Consider the following 17772-nt stretch of genomic DNA (forward strand, 5'->3'; position numbering starts at 1 on the left):
TAAAATCTGTAAATTTTTTTCTACACTTAGATAAATTTATTGTAAAGATGATATGGGTAAATAAACCTACCAAGTAGAATGCTGACGAGGAAAAAAAACACAACACAACAAAACCACAAAAGAATCTTGAACTTTTCACAGGTGGTTTGTTGAAATTTTTGTAAGGTCATAATTCTGCAACTGTTTTTGTATGAAATGTAGGATACTGCAAGTGAGTGAAATTACTGATAGTTTTTGTAACCAGTGTTTTCACTAGGGGTGAAGGGAAAAGCAAACATAGAAATGGAAAATATGAAGAAGAATCTAATAGTTTGAGTTTGAAGGCATTAGTTTGACATGACTTTTGAATATATTTCTCAGTCCCATCTACTAGAAGGGCTTAGAAGTATTCATGGCCAATTAGTGCTGAGAAAAACCAGAGATTATAGTATAAATACGTTTCCATATAAAAGGGACTGAGATTCCTTGGAGAAATGCATAATTACGGGTTTCAGCCAGAAAAAAAAAAAATAAAGCAAGCCTGAAGCATTTTGTTGTTTCAGAAGGCAAAAATATGGAAATCTTTTTTTCATCACAGAATACTACCAGCCAATAAACGTAGAATTGTGTAAATCAGAAAAATAATTATTTCTCCAAATCCTGCTTAATAATTGATTCAGGCAACTGTGATTAGTGAATAAATCTCTGGAAGAAACGAACAGGAGAATTTCTGAAGATAAACATGGCCAATACCAGCGATGGAAAGGGAATAGCACCACATAGTGTAGATGTAAAGGGAATTAGAGAATATTATCACACAAATAAAATTTAGATGAAATACCCAGCTGGTAGAAAAATCATTTATCAAAAGCAAAACAAAAGAAAGAAAATCAAAGAAACTTTTATCAATTAAATAAATTGGATCTTAATGAAAAACCTTCCCCAAAGAAAATTCCCAGCCTAAATGACTCCTGTGATAAAGTCTAGGAAGTGTTTAAGGAAGAATAATGCTAAGATTTTACTAATTGTTCCAGAGAATAGGAAAAATGGAAGTACTCTCAATTAATTTAGAGAGTGCAGCAGGACTCTGACGGACAAGCATGACAAGGACATCATGAGAAATAAATATGAAAGACTAATATCATTTATAAACATAGAAGCAAAAATCTTTAAAAGTTAACACAATAAGTACAAAGATGTGCACAATAATGACATATAAAGGGGAAATTCATTTTATTCAAAAAAAGTAAGCTTCATTTAACACCTGTCATTTTATTAATGTGATTTGACACATGAAAATAAAGGGAAAACTATTATAAGTATGTCAATGGATTTGGAAATCCATTTACCTGATTAGTTTTTCCTCTAGACCAGAAGTCCCAGGCATTATTGAGACATAGAAATAAGGCGGCATTTCTGGTAATCTTAAAATGTGCGTGCAATCGTACACGTATCCAGGAATTTTACCCCTAGGTTTACAACAGACAGAAAAATATGCACGTATGTTCAACAACAGTGAAAGCAGGATTGTATGTTCTAGCCTTGAACTTAAGACAGCCCCAAACTCAAATTAGCAGTCAAATGCAGAAATAGTCCTCAGGTAAAATTTATAACAGTTAAATCAAGGAATAAGAGAATAATCGCTCCTGTAGTTGAACCAAGACTGATGGGATATGGGTCAGATAGTTGCCCTCTCATTTTCACTTGCTACAGAACATGTTGAAGCTTATGTCCTCCTCCAACCTTTCCATTGCAACCTGCACTCACTGTGAAGCTATAGCCAAAGAAATAACACCCCACATTGCATTGCTTGTGTCTTTTCTTCCCTCTCTTCCTGTTTGCTGACCCTCCACAGCATCTTCATGTGAAGTGCTGACGTCTTACCCCCTCTGATTCTGCATCTACAGAACTGAGGCCAAGACAGTGCATCTTCAAATTCCCAAGGTTCTGTCGAGAAATTTTCTGTTTGGATAGAATAATGTCACTCCCTGAGCCATGCACTTGAGCTCTGGTGACTCCACAGCCTTGACAACACTTATTATTGTCAACCATTTTGGTCTTAGCCATCTTGTGTTCCTACCCCGGTAGCTAATGGTAGTTGCTATTTGCATTTCCCTGACAACTAATAATGTTGAACAGCTTGTCATAGTTCTCACATGGTTATTGATCACTTCAAGAACCTCGGTGGTAAAGAGATCATTCAAGAGTTTAGCCCATGTTTTTAATGGTTTGTATTTCTGTGACTGATCTTTTTTTCATGGAAATATAGTCGACTCACAATGTTGCATTAGTTTCAGATGTACCTATAATGATTTGAGAATTCTACAGGATGATAGGCTCACCTCAATATTTTCTTTTATATATGTAAGGTATGAGTCTTGTATCGGATAGGTATGTTGCAATAATCCTATCCCACTCTATAACTTGCCTTTTGCTATCTTAATGTCTTTTGACAGGCGAAATGCCTAACCTTATTAAAATCCGTTTCTCTTTTCTTTATATTGAGCAGTGTTTGTTGTATCCTGGTTAAGAAGTCTTTTCCCAACTCAAGGTCATGAGCATGGTGTATGTTTTCTTCTAAAGGCCTCAGAGTTTCATGATTCTGTATCTAGAATCCATTGGGAATTGATTTTTGTGTACGGTGTGACAATGGGGTCAAGACTCATTTTTTTTCTTTATGTGTATACAATGGAGCCACTGTCCATTACGAAGACCAGGTTTTCACTACTGTCCTACAAGTGTCACTATTGTCAGAAGTTCAAAATCACCAACTGGGATAAACACGTAAAGGCTTCATAATCAAGCTACAGAAAAAAAAATATATATAGTATATATATAGTATATATATATATATATATATACATTTGTGTGTGTGTGTGTGTGTGTGTATGTGTGTGTGTGTGTGTGTATACACACACACACACACATACACACACAAACATACAGGGAGAAATGTTACAAATGATCAATTACTTCTTGTCATAAACAATGGAGACCAGAAGACAGGAAAACAATATCTTTACAATGCTAAAAGATAAACAAAACTGCCAACCCAGAGCTCCATAGCCAGTGAAAATATCCTTTAAGAAGGAAGGTTAAGTAAACACATTTTCAGATAAGTGCATTTGTTACCAGTTGACCACAAGAGCTCTAAGGAAGGTTATTTAGGCTGAGACAAAACAATATCAGATAATAACTTATATCCTCAGAAAGGAAGAGAGAGCATCAGAACTGGGTAAATGTGAAAGGTGATTTTTCTCTTAAGTTCTTTTTGACACATAGAGCTACTACATACGTTAACAGTTGCATGAGAAATGGTAGTCACCATGAATGGATTCTATATAATTTCAAGGTTTTTGCATCTTATGGGAAATGGTACATAATTCACTCTAAGTAAACTAAAAAGGTAAGAATGTAGACTATAATCCCTGGAGTGACCAAAGCAAAGTAATACAAAGGGTTATCGCTAAAACGCCGAGACATAAATTAATGGGATTTTAAAGTACCTAAGAATACGTGTCATAAACTGTACCCAAGACTTTGTGGCAAAATTATGCTGGGCAAAATTAAAGACCTATGGATGCTGAGAGGTATACAATGTTCTGTGGGATTGTAAGGCTGAATGTATCAAAGGCATCAATCATCTGAAAAATTGAATTGTAGATTTAACCCAACTTCAATCAAATTCTCCAACAGAGTATTTCATGAGAATTAACAAGCTTATTCTAAAATTCACATGGAAATGAAGAGAGCAAGGGGAGTTTAGACACACTTGATGAAAAAGAATAAAGCAGAAAGCCTTGCTCAATCAGCTAGTGAGAGTGAAAATAAAGCTAATATAATTAACACAGCATGATTGTAGTGCAGAGAGCGACAGAGACAGATGAGACAGGACACAAAGCCCATAAATAGCTCCCTGAGCTGACACTTGATGTGTGGCTGAGATGCCTCTATGGAGCCGGATGAGAAGAACGGTCATTTCAGTAAGTGTTGGTTGGACAATAAGCTGATAGACTTCTCAGATGTTAAAACAAAAAAAACAAAACAAAACAAAAAAAACAAGAAACAAAAAAATAAGACTCCTGCCCATATACAACAATCAGATTCAGGAGATTAAAAACTTAATTACTTAAGTCAAAATTATAATGATTGTAGAAGATAATATATTTTAGATCATGAGGACCTCAGGTTCCTTACGTGTATGTGAAGGATGCTTAATAAGAAACATTTTATTGACTTTTTATTTTTTAAATGTTTATTTATTTATTTTTAGAGAGACAGAGAGAGAGAGAGAGAGAAAGAGAGATGAAAGGGCAGAAAGAGAGGGACGGATAGAATCCCAAGCAGGTCCACACTATCTGTGCGGAGCCTGACGCGGGGCTCGATCTCACGAATCGTGAGACCATGACCTGAGCTGAAGTCAAGAGTGAGAGGCCAAATCGACTGAGCCACCCAGCCACCCGGTAAGAAACATTTTAGTATCAAGAAAAATGTTGTTTAAAACCCCGGCGAGCAGCAATTAGAAACAATCTGGTGGCCCAAAATTTCAAAGTCAGAACATAGCAAAAACAAAAACAAGACAAAACGAACAGAATTTCAGCAACAGAAACTTCCATATGTTTCAAAGGGGAAGGTTAATTGGCACCTGCCACTTGGAATCCACTTTGGCAGCATTTGCGAGCGTTGACTACAAAGGCCCTAGTGTTCCATGCTTGGATAAATGTCCCCAAAGAGTCCACTTGTGTGTGCCTGAGGTATAAGCACAGCATGGCACGGTAGTTAAAAAGAAGGAAGAAGATGAAAAGTGTCTGTCAAAAAGTGGCTCGATCAATACCTTGGGTAACATTCATGTAGCCGAATTTTCTACGGAAGTGACCGTGAGGAGGTTACCACCCTGTACACAGTCATCAATCGCGCGGCAGTGAGAATTTTGTGTGAAGGAGCAGGGGACAAAAGAACACATGAAGTGTGATACAAGTTGTAGGATGCAAAGAGCAATCATTAAACATGCTGTTCAAGGAAGCATATGATAGGCTGCCTTAAAAAGGAAAGCGAGTAAGGCGCTCTCAGAAAGTTCAGGAAGGTGGTTCCCTGTGCTGCGATGTGGCTGTGGATGGAAAGCGATCCAATGGGAACTCCTAGGGTGTTGGAGGCTGTACTCATTTTATATTTATTTCTAATCTAGTATGATTATATGTTACCCAGTTTCCTTTTTTTTTTTAAATTGTTTTAGTGCGTATTTATTTTTGAGAGAGAGAGAAAGCATGTAGGAGCAGGGGAGGGGCAGAGAGCGAGGGAGACACAGAATCCCAAGCAGGCTCCAGGCTCTGAGCTGTCCGCCCAGAGCCCCATGCAGGGCTCGAATCCAGGAACTGTGAGATCATGACCTGAGCCGAAGTCGGATGCTTAACTGACTGAGCCACCCAGGTGCCCTTCCACTTTATTTATTTATTTATTTATTTATTTATTTATTTATTTATTTTTTGTGCATTGTATGTTACACTAAGACATATAGATGACAGACTGGTAACCCTCAGTTACCTGGTTCTAGAGGTGTCTTGCCTTCCACCAGGCTCAGGACCACGACGTTGCTACACAGCTCAGTTCTAGGCATGAATTCACAGGAAAGCAGGATTACCCCACCACTGAAACCGGCTCCTGTTCCTTCCCCTAGAACATCAGACTAGGCTGCAAGATGTCATATGATTTTAACTGGAGACAAGTTGCAAAAATAAACTCTTCACAAAGCTGACGTTCCTTCTCAAAATGTGGTCTTTTCACCATGCACTTAATATTAATATCACTCCTCTATGGCAAGCTCAAGTCTATAAATATTTTCTCCCCAGTCTGATGGTGGGAAGGAAACAGACGAGAGAAAGCTGTGTATCTCTGTCCTGTAGGGGCCATTCCTGGGATAATAAAATACCTAGTAGAAGGTATTTTTTGGTAGACTGTCTTCCAAGATAACAAGTCTATCCTTAACAACTCGTAATCATGAGGATAGCAGCCACACAGCAAGATAATGACAATGATGGTGATGATGTCCGGCATTTACTGAAATCTCATGTGACTTACCTCGTGACCTATGCAAACATTCACCTTGGGAGGCACACGAGTGTGCCTCTTCTGTGTTACACCGAAGCACATGAAAGCACAGGTGAAATCCTGCGGAAGCAGATAAATGGAGAGCCCATCGCGGTCGGTGCATCCCACAGCTAAGCCTCAAGTCAGATTTTGTCTGGCTCACAGATGCTAGTGATTGTGTGTGTGTGTGTGTGCATGTGCACACCGGCAAAGAGTTTAAAAACATGCAAATATATGCATTATGACATGTTTTATGCACACTATTTTTAAAATGCTGTGCAAAAGAGGGGTGCCTGGGGGGCTCAGCTGGTTAAGCATCCAACTTCGACTCAGGTCATGATCGCATGGTTTGTGGGTTCGAGCCCTGCCTCAGGCTCTGTGCTGACAGCTCAGAGCCTGGAGCCTGCTTCGGATTTGTGTGTGTGTGTCTCTCTCTGCCTCTTCCCTGCTTGTACTCTCTGGGTCTCTGTCTCTCTCTCAAAAATAAATATTAAAAAAAAACTACTTTAAAATGCTGTACAAAACTATTTTCAAGTTAGGTAAGCTTTCTTTTTTTTAATTTTATTCATTTATTTTGAGAGAGAGAGCACGAGTGGGGTAGGGGCAGAGAGAGAGGGAGAGAATCCCAAGCAGGCTCCACACTGTCAGTGCAGAGCCCAAAGCAGGGTTCGAACTCACAAACCATTGAGATCATGACCTGAGCCAAGATCAAGAGTCAGATGCTCAACTGACTGAGCCCCCCAGGCCCCCCTAGGTCAGCTTTCATATGGAGAATCACTTATTTATTACAAGTTTTGTTATGATTTTTAGCTTTTGGCATTGTTTGATTTTGATCGTTTGATAAGACTGATGTCAAGGTTACACCAGTTTGGGAGTGGCTTTATTCCAAGACAATGCTTTGCATTTTCAGCTACTCACTAAATATCAACTTATTTTAAGTATGTTTTTCGAAGATATTTTATCTCCGGGACATATGACAGAACAACATCCAGTACAGAGATTTTTAGAAGTTTGAGAACAAGCTAGTAAGTTCGGGCTTCTTTTTTCTTCCTTCTCTCTTCATAAACCACAGTGATTGCTGTGTGCATAAATAAATAAAGTGTGTAATTAATTGAAATGCATTTTTACTGGAGCATAGATTTCAGGCTGACTCGGCAGGCAATTAAAGAAGAGAGTGTGACGGGCGGTCTCTTTGTCAATGTGGTGTTACGTAAGATTATGACCACATTTGAATGCCAACACTTCGCACAACAAGGTCTACTCTGATTAAATCCTTCTAAATATCTCATATGATTTACATGAAAAAAATGCCACGATTTTATCACTAAAAGCATATGTTCTTGTTGAGTTTACCTGGTTGCATTTCGCCAGTAATTTTCTTCATGGGAGTCGTTTCCTTTATATAATGTCTTACAGCAAATATAAAAATGTATAGTTAGCTTGTCCTAGCGACGACGAGCATATCAAATCTTAGGTTTACAACACTGTGCTGCAAGCTAGGTTAGCGCTTAGCATTTTCTAACAGAATTTGTTGCGGAGCTGGAATTTTCCTTTGATGTCAGGTGCTTTACTTTTCTTGATATGGAAACAAGATGTTTTGAAAAGTGTATTTAACAAGTCTTTGTCATCAAAATCTTTTGGCCGTGTCACTGTGTCTTATAACCTCGAAAAAGGCACACATGCCCATCTCTGCACACCCCGCAGGAGCAGCCATATCTTCTAAACCTTATACACAGGCACACTTCACTTCCTCTCACCTCCTCTATTCAATGTTTAATTATATTAGCAAGCACAATTTAAAGAATTTTCTTACGTGATATTATTATTCCTCTGAGGAAAATTTGTTGTTAAAAATAAAGGGCAGGGAGGCAAGGAAAAGAATAGAAATTACATTTTCTTTCTCTTGTTTTCTTCCTTCCTTCCTTCCTCCCTTCTTCCTTCCTTCCTTCCTTCCTTCCTTCCCTCTTTGTCTCCCTTCTTCTTTCCTTCCTTCCTTCCTTCCTTCCTTCCTTCCTTCCTTCCTTCCCTCCTTGCCTCCCTGCCTCCTTCCTTCCTTCCTTCCTTCCTTCGTTCCCTTCCTTCCTTCGTTTCCTTCCTTCCTTCCTTCCTTCCTTCCTTCCTTCCTTCCTTCTTCTTGCTTTCTCTATCTCTCCTTCTGCACTGAATTATCTCCTTCCTAAAAACATTTGCGCACATACCTACTTATTTTCATAAACAATACCTCTGTAGTAGGTACTCACAGGGAAAAAAAAATGTGACAGCACATTCGCTGTTTATCTGTGACTGTTTCAGCGGAAGTATAGTATTTTAAAACTTAGAACTATCAAGTTGCTAATATTACTGGATTAGTGTAGTAACTCCATCAAGCTCTAAATGACAGGGTACCTCCTGGAACCTTGACTTTGATCACTGGTTACACCCACTTCCTCCCTGAGTGAAACCACAATGGGCTGCCACTACTCCTAGAGGAGATACAATTACAAGTACTATACATTCTCATGTTGGTGAAGACAGATAGCAATAGGGATTCCTATACACCAGCCAAGGTAGTACAGACCACTGGAGTCGCCTTGGAAAATTATATATATATTCTATATTCCAGATTAGATACAAAAAAAGTTCATAGACATATCCACCAAGACGTGTACAAAATCATTTTGTAGCAGCATTATCTGTAATAGCACAAAGCAAATATTCACCAACAGTAGAACGGATAAACAGGTTAGGATACACTCATGTGATTCAGGAAATTAAAAGCAACGTAAATGAGTGTATCACAACCACACGCACCATGATTTGGAGCAAGAGAAGCCAAGGAGGGTATGAATGTTATGATTATATTTAATTATCAGATACAAAAGCGCCTGGGTGGCTCAGTCGGTTAAGTGTCCGACTTCGGCTCAGGTCACGATCTCGCGGTTCGTGAGCTCAAGCCCCGCGACAGGCTCTGTGCCGACAACTCGGAGCCTGGAGCCTGCTTCGGATTCTGTGTCTTGCTCTCTCTCTGCCCCACCCCCACTCTCTCTCTCTCTCAAAAATAAACATTAAAAAATTAAAAAAAAATAATTATCAAATAGAGACAAAACTAACTTCTGGTGTTACAAGTAGAGTATAAGCTACAATTCAGAGAAAAGAGAAGAAGCAGTGATTTTGCGGAGGGACATGAGGCTTTAATATCATTTCTTGCAATATTCAGTGTCTTGGTATGGGTCCGACCTGTGATAATTCCCTTCAGCATCAAAGCTAAGAGAAAATAGGAGATAGTACAATGGCATCTAGATGACAGTCCTCAACCTTCTGTCTCTTGAGTCCCACTGCTCTGGGGATGCAATGGCCATCATGCCACCCACTGATACAGTCCCCACAGAGACACCCATGCCCTTCTCCTCTATTGGACACCTGTTTGCTGGTCCCCTATCTGCCTGCCCACATTTAGTCTTTCGTTTTGTCAGCACAGACTTCTAGTCCCTCTTCAACAACAGTGCAAGGGGAGTCAATATTTTGAGACTTTAAATATCTCATATTTTTATTCTACCATCATACTCTTTAGTAACTTGGCTGGTGATATAATACTAGGTTGGACATTGTGTTTCTTCAGAATTTTCAAGAAGTAGTTCTAGCTTCTTGCTTCCAGTGTTGCTATTTACACAAACTCTCTCTCTCTTTCTCTCTGGAATCTTGTAGAATCTTCTCTTGGTTGTAACTGCTCTGGAATTTCCTAATGATCTTTCTTTCTTTATTTCTTTCTTTATTTCTTTCTTTCTTCTTTCTTTCTTTCTTTCTTTCTTTCTTTCTTTCTTTCTTTTTTGTGGATCTATTTCTTTTAATTTACGAGTGCTTAGGAACTTGTTAAAAAAATTCCTCCAATTATTTCATTAATGATATCCTTATTTATTTCATTTTGTCTCTTGTCCCAAATTGTCTATTTTTCAAAAGGTCTACCTCTTGGGAAATTATTTTATTATATTTCTTATCTTTTTTTTTTTTTTTCCTGCTCGAATTCCTTGGAGACACAGAGGAAGTCCTCTACTAAGGTTTTTATTTCTGCTGTCATGCTTTTGATTTCCAGAGGCTCTTCTATATTCTCTAAATGCTTTGCGGATGTAATATCATTTATATTTATGAAGATTTTGATGTTTATATTTATGAAAATGAAAATGTTGCTGGAATTTAGGTGTTTTTCTCCCAGCCAAGTATGCTCCAACTTAGTCTTTGTCTATTTCTTCCACATTAGCTACTTTTTCTCCAGTGTTCAGAAATTGATGGCTGGTTGTTCAAATTTAACTTGGGAGAAAAAAAAATATACAGTCAACTCAGATTATGAGGGGCATATTGTATTTGGCTTCATCTGCAAGATGATTTGTCGGGGAACTCTCAATCCCATGCTTCTGTCTTTGCCTCCTGGCTGATTGGAATACTCAGAGGAAAATTGTTACATTCATGCTTGGTAGAATGCATGAATGGTCTAGGGGATCTCTAGATTAAGGACTCGTTCTAGGAAAATTCCTGCAATCTATCCTTTTGTTATAGTACCAACACTCTTAACTATACCAGCTTTTAGCCTGCTCAGAGCCCACCAGGTCTCCTGAGGAATAAAAAGCTCAGGGTCAGCCAGGGGCTTTAGCTACTTAGCTCCACGGACTTGGAGGGGGTTCTTGGCATGTAAAATTTCCCCACGTTTGCTTTTACATCTCCACCCATCAATACTAATCCCACAGGCAAGCAGTACTGCTAATTCCCATGTCTGTGTGGGCTCCACACTGTAAATCAATCAACAGATGTCCCTATTGGGATGTTGGGAAACCATATGCTCATGTCTATGTGGCAGTCAGAGATTCTGAAAAAACAGAACAAAACAAAACCAGACATTACATTCAGACTGGGAGATTTGAGAAGAGTTTAGCAGATGGGGAAAGAGGTATGCAAAATATAGAGAAACCAGTGCTCCAGGCCCAACAGGAAGGGACACAGAAAGCCTATACCAGAGACTGTCATGGCAGAGGTGTGTGCAGAAGGCTGCCCAACAGGAACTTTGACCCTTGACTGAGGGGTGAAGCCAGAGAGAGTAACACTATGTGAAGAAACCCTGGGAGTCTATACCTCTTCCTCCCTCTCTGATCTCCTGCTGAACTTCCTATTGGCTACACTTAATGAGAAACCAGAATAGACAAGAGGCCCAATGGCATTGTTTATATAAGCCAGCTTTCTGGAGCAAAGGGCAGCGTGAGAAGGGTGAGGTGTGACTGGATTTGGGTGTATTGGAGATTTCTAGCAGGGACCACCCATTTTGCTTCCAGAATCCATGTGAAGTCCTTTCAGCCATGGAGTCATCTGGGGGAGATGTCAATTCAACCATACACCCCCTGAAAATCAAAATTCTTAGCCACTGTCTGTGCACTTCATATAACTTATTGGGGGATAAGTCTTTATAAGACACATATGCTAAAGTCACTTATTAAATTATACATCTTCTGTTCTGCTTCCTTTGGCAGCGCTTGGCTGGACACGGTTCTTTATTTTTGTTTACCTTCTTTGGTGTCTAGCTGCCATAGTGTCCCATTGATCAGGGCTGTTGGAAAGAGGAGTGCTGGAAGGCATCTCAGAAACACTCTGGGGCTCGTGTAATTCTTCCCTGCAACGTTTGGCATAAACCCAATTTCCACGCTGCAGCCTGGGTCAGCCCCTCTTGGCAATATGGTGACTCCCTCCCCTGCTGGTTGCATTCCTGGTTTGAAGAACCTGATGGTCAGGGGCAGACCTAGTATCCACTTCACCAGTATCATGACTGTGTTCCCATTTGGAAACACATCTCATCTGGGCATCAGTAAATCTTTATTTGCAAGGTCTCAGGGACACGTTCTACCTATATCTTTAACTGTGTTTTTACACGATTTATTATCTCAATAGATGCAGAGAAAATACTTGACGAGATTCAACATCTATTCATGATAAGAAACTCAACAAAATGCGGTTAGAGGGAACATGCCTCAACATCATAAAGGCTTTATATGAAAATATGAAAGACCTCATCCTCAATGGTGAAAAAGTGAGGGCTTTCCCCAAAGGTAAGGAACAAGACGAGGATGTCCACTCTTACCACGTTTATTCACCACAGTACTGGAAGTCCTAGCCACAGTCGTCAGACAACAGAAAGAAATAAGTCACCTGTATCAGTAAAGAAGTTAAACCATTTATAGATACATAGAAAATCCTGAAGACTTCATCACAAAACCACTAGAAGTGATATATGAATTCAGTTATTTGGTATAATACAAAATTAATACCCAGAACTCAGTAGTGTTTCTATACACTAACAATCAAGTTGCAGAAAAATAAATTAAAACAACAACAACAACAACAACACCATTTACAATTGCACCCAGAAGAATAAAATACTGAGGAATAAACTTAACCAAAGAAGTGAAAGAACTGTACTCTGAAAATGATAAGACACTGATGAAAGAAATTGAAAACGACACAAAAAAATGGAAACATATTTCATGCTCATGGATTGGAAGAGAATATTGTCAAAATTTCCTTATTACCTGAAGTGATCTACAGATTGAATGCAATCCCTATCAAAATACCAACAGCATTTTTAGCAAAACTAAAAAACTGGCAAAACTACTGTTATCTAACAAATAACACTAAAATGTGTATGGAACCACAGAAGACCCCAAATAGGCAAACCAATCCAGAGAAAGAAAAACAAACCTGGAGGTATAAAAATTCTAGATTTCAAGATATAGTACAAAGCTATAGTATTCAAAACAGTATGGTACTGGCACAAAAATAGAGACATGTATCAAAGAACAAGGTAAAAGATGAGGCTTCTGGGTGGCTCAGTTGGTTGAGCCTCTGACTTCAACTCAGGTCATGATCTTACAGTTTATGAATTTGAGTCCCACATCAGGGTCTGTGCTGACAGCTTGGAACCTGGAGCCTGCTTCGGGTTCTGTGTCTCCCTCTTTCTGCCCCTCCCCCACTTGCACTCAGTCTCTCTCTCTCTCTCTCTCTCTCTCAAAAATAAATAAACATTAAAAATTTTTAAAAAGAACAAGAAATAGAAGCTTCAGAAATAAACCCACATGTATATGGTCAATTAATCTTGACAAAGGAGGCAAGAAGATACAATGGGGAAAAGAATCTTTTCAATGAATGGTGTTGGGAAAACTGGACAACAACATGCAAAAAAAAAGAAAAGAAAAAAAAAGAAAAAGAAAGAAAAAAGAAAAGAAACTGGACTATTTCCTACACCATACACAAAAGTAAATGCAAAATGCGTTAAAGGCCTAAATGTGAGATCTGAAACCATAAAAATCCTAGAAGAAAACACAGGCAGTAATTTCTCTGACATCAGCTATAGCAACATTTTTTTAGATATGTCTCCTAAGGCAAGGAAGACAAAAGCAAAAATCCTTATAGTTATAGGGATTACATCAAAATAAAAAGCTTTTGCACAGCAAAGGAAATCATCAACAAAACAAAAGACAACACTGAATAGAAGAATGAATTTGCAAATGATAGATCCGACAAGGGGTTAATATCCAAAGTACATAAGAACTCATACAATTAACACCAACCACCAAATAATTCAATTCATAAGTGGGCAGGGTATCTAAACAGACAGTTATCTAAAGAAGAGGTGCTCAACATCACTAATAATTAGGGAAATGCAAATCAAAACTACATTAATATATCACCTGGTGCCTTTTAGAATGGCTAAAATCAATGCAAGATGCAACAGGTGTTGGTGAGGATATGGAGAAAGGAGACCCTCATGCACCGTTGGTGATAATGCAAACTGGGGCAGCCATTGTGGAAAACTGTATGGAAGTTCCTCAAAAAATTAAAAACAGAAGTACCACATGGTCCAATAATTTCATTACGGGATATTTACCCAGGGAAAATGTAAGCACTAACTTGAAAAAATATATACACCCCTATGTCTATTGCAGCATTATCTGCAATAGCCAAGACGTGGAAGCAATTTAAGGGTCCATCAGTAGAAGAACGAATGAAGAAAAGGTGGTATCCATACACAATCAATAATACATAGCCATTAAAAAAAAAAAAAAAAGATGGGATCATGCCATTTGAGACACCATGGATGCACCTAGCAGGTATTATGCTAAGTGAAATAAGTCAGACTGAGAAAGACAAGTGCCAATGATCTCATTTTTAAGTGGAATCTTTCAAAAAAGAACAAACAAAACCAAAAGCAGAATGAGTAGTACAGATACAGAGAACAAAGTGATGGTTGCTAAGTAGGGGAGGAGGCTGGACAAAATGGTCGAAGGAGAAAAGGAGATACGGGTCTCCAGCTATGCAGTGAGTGAGTCACGAAAATAAAGAGCAGAGCATAGGGATACAGTCACCACGTAATGGGAAGACGGTAGCTACATTTGTGATGAACACAGCATAATGTATGAACTTGTGAAATCACTGAATTGTACACCTGAAACTAATGTAACAATGTATGCCAACTGTACTCAGATAAATGCGTGTGTGTGTGTGTGTGTGTGTGTGTGTGTGTGTGGTGTGTCATCATTTAAACAGAGACACCTTTGAGATTGAGGGTACTTGATATTTTGTCAGACAGCAGCCACACATTGGAACTGTCCAGGCAAACCAGGATGCATGGTCCACCAGAGCTGGCTGGAGAAAGGCTAATGACGTCACAGGTCCACATGCGTTGTCACTAATTTTCCATCTGCCATTCCCTCATTCCCTCTTTTTTGGGGGACGGAAGTGCAAAGTGCAGCGCTACATTTCTCTTTTAACGTTAAAAATTTTTTTTTTTCCGAGAGAGAGAGAGAGAGAGAGCATGAGCTGGGGAAAGGGGCAGAGGGAGAGAGGGAGATAGAGAATCTTCAGCAGGCTCTCCAGTCAGTGCAGAGCCCAACCATGGGGCTTGATCCCACGATCCTGGGATCATGACCTGCACCAAAATCAAGAGTTGGATGCCCAGCTGACAGAGCCACCCAGGCTCCCCCACATTTCTCCTTTGAGAAAGGATATCCTGGCATGCCCAACCACTCGCTCTCTGGGAACATCATCAATGTGGCTGACCAGAACTTGAGCTGGTTTACCTCTGGTTTATCTGCGGTTTATGTGTCCTACTTCACCATACACACCTTTCGCAACAGCCAAAAAGGCAAGTTCCTTGGTGGCATGTGTCTTGTATCCTTTTATTGGAATTGGATGGCGCCTGTAATCTCTGTGATCCCAGGAACGCAGTGTTGTTTTTGGTTCCCAATCCGGAGGTGATGGGATGACACCATAGAAGAGGGTTTCGGGGGGATGCTACTTGGTACCACAGTCACCAACAAATTTCTTCCCACCACATGATCTGAAATTCTGGGGAGGGCGCCATGGACAGCTGTGAGGTGCCTCGGCCGAGACTCCGTGTACAACTAGGCCTCCACACACCTGCTTTCTCCACAAGGGCACTTCAAGTCCCAGAGATTGGAATGCCATTTCAAAGACGTTATGGGTGTTTTCCATTTTTGGTGACTAGTATGAGAGAGAGTGAGAGAAAAAAAAAAAAAGTATTGACATCTATTCTTTGGAATCTGGCCAGGCCCTTGTACCTCTTACTCACCATCAAGAATTTCACAAAACACAGATGAGGTCATCGTGGTAGAAAGAGACAAAACAGACTAACAAACAAAAAGCCAAAACCAACCATGGCTTTGTAATGTCAAAGCACAAACAGATAAACAAAGAAATGCCTGCGAAGCTGCAGAATTTACCAGTCTTCCATCTGGATAACAAGGATGGTTTCAAGATGTCAAGATTCAAGGGGAGATTTAACGTTGCTCCGACCTTCCAGATAAAAAAGCACCTGGGTGACAATCAGTGAATTCGTCCTGTCTCTGACGGGACCCAAGCTGGAGCAAAGTCCTACCTCTCTGGACGCTTTCCAAAACCTCTTATCCCAAGTCCAAATCCTAATGTAATTCTGATGATTAATTTTATGCACGAAGTCGGTTGGGCCATGAGCCCATCTCCTTGGTCAAACATACTTTTGGATGTTTCTGTGAGACTGGTTTTAGATGAGATTGACATTTAAATCCATGGGCTTTGAGTAAAACCGACTACGCTCCATAATGTGGGTGGGCCTCATCCAATCAGTTCAAGGCCTATATAGAACACAGACTTATTCCCACCATGTCCACACGCCTGCTGAAAAAAGAAGGAATTTTGCCAAATATTGCCTTTGGGCTTGGACTCCAAGTCTTCCCCAGTCTGCTGGCCCATCCTACAGATTTTGGACATGTACCCCCCCAATTATGTGAGCCAATTCCTTAACTCTGTATATAACTCTCTATGTAATACATTTACATACACATCTTGTTGGTTATTTTTCTCTGAACAACCCTGGCTAATTCATTGTCCTCTCCTAACACCCCCTTGCTAGGACTCTCCATTGTGCGTGGTCTCCCTTGTGACTGCAAACAGTAAAGCCCAATGTTGTCAGCTACAGGTGTTCCTGGACACCTTTGGCCTCAGGGAATTTGTTACAGTCGTCCTGGTAAATAGTCAAAGGTCGCACTGGCAGAAGTTTGAGAGAAGTCTCTGGAAACACCCCTTTGACTTATTTTAGGGTGCATTTCTTTCCTGGAAATTCAGAGATCCCTATGGGTCAAATTACCCTTTTTTTCCCGAATCTCTTTATTTTCACCAAGACTAGAGAACCTAATTCTACCACCACATTCTCACCACAGACTCCTCTCTCTGATTTATGAATGAGAGAAAAATTTCAAGGATGCTGGGAGTCCTCACGAAATTATTTTGCATCAAGGAAGAGTGCCTTTGGGGCCCTCTTGGGGAGCATGATTAGAGGCTAAGCTTCCTGCCTGCACATAATCCTTTCAAGAAATGCCATCCTCCTGAAATTTTGGCTCTTCCTACACTGTACCAAAAATGTCTCAGCTTCTCAGCATGCTTATTTTATGTAAGCATCGCATCCGGACTTCACCTGCACAACCAGCAGAAAGTAAGTGCCGCTATCCGGTGCTGGAGTCGACCCATTAAATCCTAGGTGAGCGTGTTCGTTTTAACTAAAGGTCTGGGCTTATATTGTCCTAACATCTTAGAATCCATTATCATATATATTCTATATGCCACTGCCTGCACAGAATCGCGAGGGTACATCTTTTAGTGTAGAAACTCTTGTACTTCTCTCCCTGGGTTACGATGGAATGTAAATCTATGGGCCTCAAGGCAATGGCAGATGCTTCGGCACCTTCAGGAGTTCCCTATAGGCAAGTGCTTCAGGAAATGTAATTGAAAATCATTCGTGTAGAATGAGGTTTCCCTCAGGCAGATGGGGGCTTGCATCTTCCAGACTCTGCTGTGTCTATTTAAATGTTCCCATCGCTGGTAGCAGGGCCCGTCCAGTGCCCATCATTCTGGTGTCAAAGACCCTGTCCACCAGATAGTGTGCGTTGTCCTCAGCTGTATCTGCCCTGGGACTGCAAGGAATGAGGGTCTCCACACACACTCGTCATGAGACGTCTCTGATGATTCCTGTGACACAAATTGGATGCTGAACCATTTTAAGTTTCTGTATTCCTGGGGTACTAGAGTTATCAGGAAGTGAGCTGAGGCCTCTTCTTTATAATCATTTTTGGATGCCAGAGTGACGAATTGCCACAGGGGCTTGATTTCCCAGGGCCACTTGCTGAAAAGGCACTCCATCTC

The sequence above is a fragment of the Panthera onca genome, chromosome A2 (assembly GCF_046562875.1).
Source record: "Panthera onca isolate mPanOnc1 chromosome A2, mPanOnc1 haplotype 2, whole genome shotgun sequence".
Taxonomy (NCBI): Eukaryota; Metazoa; Chordata; class Mammalia; order Carnivora; family Felidae; genus Panthera; species Panthera onca.